The sequence below is a fragment of the Chaetura pelagica genome, unplaced genomic scaffold (genome assembly GCF_000747805.2).
Source record: "Chaetura pelagica isolate M959 unplaced genomic scaffold, ChaPel_1.0 scaffold21, whole genome shotgun sequence".
NCBI classification, from domain to species: Eukaryota; Metazoa; Chordata; class Aves; order Apodiformes; family Apodidae; genus Chaetura; species Chaetura pelagica.
This window is the reverse complement of record NW_009952251.1, coordinates 2,059,448-2,065,829: the sequence shown is the minus strand read 5'-3', so window position 1 is coordinate 2,065,829 and position 6,382 is coordinate 2,059,448.

Below are 6,382 nucleotides of genomic sequence, written 5' to 3'. Positions count from 1 at the left end.
ATGGAAAAAGCAAAAAAACAAAAGCAGATACATCAGACAAGTAGCAAACCAGTGTCCATCGTCCAGTGAAACAGAACTTTCTTTTGGGTGAAGGATTAAAAGAGATGAAAGAACATTAATATAAATTATTCTTACCTAACATATCAAGAGGAGTTGCTTTGATTAAAATATTATTATAGGCATAATCTAGAGATATAATTAGCATTGCTACTTGACTATATTTCTGCCCTAGATAAAAATTTCAGATTTCAAGTATGCAGGAAATAGCAAAAACCTCAATCCTCCATATCACACAAGCATATACATAACTTTCTGCCTGCACTTAGACAAGTCCACAGGTAAAGCTGAACAGAAGAACATACTTAGATATTTTTTATTATAACGAATTAAGTTATGAGAGATACTGTAAATAAAGATACCTTTATGTTCTGAAATATTCCAAGTTTATCTGTAAATAAAAAGGTTATTCTAACATATGCACTGACTGTAACAGGATTATTTCTGTTACTAAGAATGAAGAATTGCCTTTAGAGGCCTGATATTTTACTTTCACATATGTCGCCTGCTGCATACTTTCCAGCGTAATTAACTATTGGAGGGTATTACTGGAAGCTGAAGAATGTGTGACCAGTGCAAGTCATGCAGCTGAATCTGTCCCTCATGCCATATAAGCATATTTCACTTTAATAAAATATTTTTAGATCAGCATCCCACAAACAAATTAACTAGCATGGAGTCCTAAGGTTTTGCAGTGCCCCATCTAAGTCAATATTGCTCTGACAAATAACTGATATCAAGTTGTGGACTTCCTTCCTTCCTATTTGTCTAATGTACCATGCAAGCAGTGTTTCAAGCCACTTTTGGAAATAAAAACTAGAGCAGAGGAAGTGGTATAAATTCCAGAAATCCATGGTGCAAACATACTGAGGCCTAATTCCGACCTCATTTTTGTATACGAAGCAATTAAAGTTAATAAATAGGATGGCAGAAGTTAGTGTCATGTTGAATACATTGCAGTACCCATCAACAATCACAGAATATTCTAAGGCAAAGAGTGAGAGAAAGGCAATTGAGATGTAAGCACGCATAAGCCAAAATTTCACTACAAGACAACCCTCGAACTGCAGAAACAGTTAGGGGGCTGAGCTTTGGTTCTTTTTTTAGGCAAGAAAATGCCCTTCTATTCCACTTCCTGGGCCATTGTGTGCTGTTTTAAATCACAAATAGATTTCCCAGTTTATATTGGCTCATACCAAACAGCTTAGAGCATCCTTAAGCCACAATTTTCTCTTGTGCACTTAGACAAACTGCAAAGCACAGAAACTTAATTATGTGTTCCATGAACAGCAGAACTACCAAAGCTTTTTTATGGACTCCTGTCCTTTGTTCTTATCTTTTCTATTAAAGTAATTCCAGTCCCTGTCCTCTGTGAACTAGCCCAGGACCAAGACCAGCATATGCTGGCTCCAATATGAAGAGCCAACACATACTGAATTTTCAGCTTTTTGCTTGCTTTATAGGGATATTGGAAAGGACTGATCAGTAGACAGACTATGTGATTAAACAAAACAGATTTCCACAGAAAAACTGCACAAGAAAAGGTGCTTTAAACAGTAGCAGTATTTCTTAGTTCTTTATCCACCTTAATTTTTTCAGCAATGAAAAAAAATGAGATCACATATCCTGTTACTTTAGTAGCTTCTCCACTCAACTGACAGAAAAAGAACATGGATTTTTCAAGCTGAAAAGCTTTTATTCTCACTTTCATACAGCTCAGTAAATTGCCAAGAGACTAATTTATTCTTCCCTATGATCTCCTGAATATCCATATGCACACAAAAGATGTATGGTGGCAGGCGGAGTTGTCAGTAGGAATTTCAGCAGTAGTAAACTGTTTAGTACTCATAATGGAGCATAATAGCAGTAATTTCATTTGAATTGTTGACACTAATAAGCTAATGAAACTACCAGCCAAGACCTAGCCATTCATCACCATACAGCCGCCAGGAATTTCTCTGTGCACAGTTCACCACAGAGCCAGGTAACTCAGTCCTTTAAGTGTTACTATACTTGAAAGAATGACGAGGCAGGCCTGGCACAGTCTCTCAATATTGAAAGACCTAGCTGCCTATCAACGGCAAGAGTTTCCTATCAGTATTTAACACGTTTTCACAGCTATTCCTATCCTCTGCCAAAATGCAAACTAGCAATGTGGATGCACATGCAGCTGAAAAATGTTTAAAAGGAAATTAAAATATGAAATAAATAGAATACAGATATGCAAGCATTTACACATGCACATTGAACATTAGTTGGACAGGAAGCATGTTTCTCTGAATACCTCTGAGGTACCATGAAATACTACAATTGCTACATATGAACAGACAGAAGTGAATATACATTAGATACTTGGCTAAAGATATTGTCACATCACTACACAGTTGTTCTTCACGTAGAATTCTGAAGTATCAAAACGCTTTAAAGTGGTATGATTACAACAAAGCACATCATATTTTCTTGGCCTGAGTAAATAAGTACAGCCAGAATTATACTATATTCTGTGCTGTTTGCATATATACTGAATGAAAGCACAGAATTAATAAATGAGCTACTAAGGCAATGGAACAGCCAATTCCAGAAAAAGTGCTTTGATTGCAACAAAGGTAACTTTTGCAGTGGTGCTCTTTCCACTTAGAAACTGCAGATATAGTTGCCTCTGATAGATGAAACTAATTAACCACTCTGCATACAGCCACAAAAGTCTGCACAGGAGCTCAGAGAGACTGAAAGGTGAATAAGCCATCAATTCTCTCCAGAGGAATTAATTTTGATATGCATGTCTTTCATCATTGCTCATCAACCATGATACACATTCCTTTTGCCAAACTCTGAGATATATGGGTAGATTTCTGCAGAGTCAGGAAAAAAGACACCGTGCACTTTACTGTCCTGTCCAAACTACAGTAGGCAGCAAAAGTGAGCAGTGAACTACATAGTGCAGGCACATAGGAGAGGCTAGCAACACATTGGCTATGAAAACAGCAAGGGTCACTGTAGGAAAAGACCACCAGATATGGTAAGAAGAGAACGCAAAAGGTCTTCCCTTCTACAATGATAGGGCTCATAGCAAGTAAACTTCTAAAAAGAAAACGGAAGAATGGAAGAATGAGGCATCAGAGAACAAGACAAACACGAAGGCTGACAAAGACCCCTTGCAATAGATTATTTTCTTGCCTACACTGGATATTTTAAAGGATTGATTCAATCAAGTTTATTTAATCTGCTTACATATTAAAACAGACACATGACAAAGATAAGAGAGCAATCAATCTACCATCAAAATTTATAGTATGCTGTGGAATATTTCTTGTATCTTCTTGAAGGAGAATGAGGATTTCCTTGGAGAGAATCCACAGTGAACACCTGAATATTTCTAGCTGGCCTAGGCACAATAAGTTGCACTCTGAACAAATGCAGGTGCCTTGCAAGGCTTTTAGGACCCTTGACCATAACTTTTTTCCTAAATTAATCTTCCATCCATATAAAGCCCCATTAACACCAGTGCAGCCCCACCTTCCTGCAGGCAATGCCACACCACAACTTGTCCATAAGCAGGGGTGAAGGAGGATCGCACATTTGCAAACATTTACTTTATATGATCTAACTTTACTAGTTTTCCTCCAGATAGTCAAGCTGAGTATCTTCCCGAGTATGAGACAGACAGATTTGGATCTTCATATTTTGATTTTTCATACATACAGATGTACATTAAATCGCTCCACTAAATCTTTTCAGAAAAATCAAACTACTGGTTTATGTGTCTTAAGTTTAGGAGCTAATTCAGGCATCAGTTTTTATCTTTTTTCAAACATAGCCTAAAACTTCACCAGGAAGTGTTTAAATTTTTAAACCAAACTTACTTTGTGGCTCTTCAAAGTAGTTATTTGGAGTCTGTTATCCTGGTGGCTGTGTGAACAGACTAAACACATTGAGACATCCTAGATGATGCATGTTATAGGAAAATAGTAACCTTGCAATATAACGGATAAATACACAGGACACAATATGCAATGTGGCTTGTGGCAAAGGCAGCAAACAGCATCTGGGCTAAGTTAGAAAACGTTCACCAGCAGGTCAAGAGAGGCAGTGTTTCCCTCTACTCAAATGTGGCATCACCAGTGCTTGCAGGGTTGTGTCCAGTTTTGCACCTTCCACTACATGGGACACAGACATATTGGAGCAAGTACAATGTAAAACTCCCAACATGATTAAGAGACACAAACATATGTTACACAAGGAGAGGTTGAAAGTTGTGACTGTTTAGCCCAAACAAGAGAAAGCTCAGGGTGATATTACCAATGTATATGAACACCTGAACTACTCATCTTGAATACAGACAACAGAGCCAGAATCTTCTCAGTGGGGTCCAGTGCTGGGACATGACATAATGGGCACTTTGTTGAAAGATAAGAAAGTGTTAAGCTATCAATAAAACACCTTTTTTCCTGTGAGAGTGATCAAACACTGGAACAGGATATTCCAAAGCCCAGCTAGACATGGTCCTAAGCAACCTGCTCTAGCTGACCCTATTTTGAGCAGGTGGGTTGGTTGACATCACCAACCACTCTATGGTTCTAAATTTCTCAGAGCTTTAAACTTCTGAGAGCACAGGCAGGAATTCCCAGATGAATTCCAGTTCCAAAGATAGACTCTGCAAATGATCACAAGCTCTACTGTAAAGGTATTAGAAACACTGCTGAGATTAGCTGCTGAACAAAAGAAAGCATTGTTGAAAAGCAACTCTAATATCAGGGTCCCAAAACATTAAAGTGATTATCATCAGATGACTGCACAGCACCATCTTCTGGGGAGCAAAAAGCTATGGTTTTGTCTTTTTTTTTTTCTCTCAGGCTTTGAGAAAAAAGTTCTAACCATATAAAGTTAGTTTTACAAGAAATAGTAATGTTTAGCTTAAAAACAATTCATTTACAATGACCAAGACAAAATTTTATTAACCTCTGCCATCACTAGAAATGTACAAAGTGAAAATTCCTTTAAGATGTCTTAACCTCTTCATCAAAGACCACATATCAGCCTTGCTCTGATTTCTGCAAGTGAGAAAAAAAGGTATTGCTCACATACTAAACAATGACATCTTAAAGTATACATCACAAGGTAAGGTTCTCCTGAGTTTGTATGTGGACTGCAACTACAAGATCAAGGCTTTTCTGAAAGAGTCTTTGGATAACCTTGCTCTAGCATGAGCCCAAAGACATACCCATGAAAAATACAAGCGTGCTGAGTAGACCATTGATATATCATTGCTCAAACTCAGTCTCTATGAGAAAGTTGCACATGCAAGCCAGAATTTATGTTTAGAAAATAAGCCACTTTAAAATACTTTGCTTGTTACTAGCTTGCTACATTGACAACCTTAACAGCACCATACTTCCTTTTCATGTTAAAGCTTTCAACAGGAAGATAACCAGTCAAGAGTTTGATGTAAAAGTTACTTGATTACATAACCACAGTTCAATTAACTCTGCTTTCCTGTACAACTGATGCAAAGAGCAAGAGTCAGACCTGACACATAGTAGTCTCCCAGGTTTGCATACTAGTATTTTTAACTACACTATAAAACCAGAACACAGGAATGAACACATACTAGGAAAATTTTAGACTAAATAAGAACACCTAGGAGGAAAGGAAAGGCTCTTTCCTTGCTATGTCTGCCATGTAACATAACATGCAGAGTTTCTCACAATGGTACACATGGAAATATTACCTCCAATTTAGTAGCACTAGTTTAACCAAACTAAAATAAGCATAACCAAGTGGGTTTTTTAAAATACAATCAACACCTTTAGGAAATAATTGAATTCACATATCTTTGTTTTAAAATTAATTTCTCTGTGTGGAGTGTAATATACCTCAGTATATGCTGTAACTGCACAAGAGCAGCATGGGGCTTTACTGCACTGCAGGAGGCCTTCTACACTCACACTATCAAGTTCAAAGGTAACTAGTGGCCTGCCTTCCCTCAGATTTAGCAGCCATGCGCTATTTCCAAGCTAAGGTAGCACAGACACAACACAAGCTGGGCACCACCTGCTTAACCTCGTTTTAGCAAAGGGCAGAACAAGGCCAAGGGGCCTGCAACTGCGTAGGCTCACCTGGTGTGCCACACGGCCTGAGGAGCGAAGCCTGGCAGCACCGGGCAGCGCCCCAGCCCGGCTGACATAGGATTAGCGCCCCAAACCGGGGCGAGACACCGCGGAGCGCCCCAAAAGCGCGGCCTCGCACGGGCCGAGCGACGCTGCCCCCTGACCCGCCACCTCGCGCCCAACGGCGGCCCCCGGGCCCCTGCTGCCCCCCCCCCCGC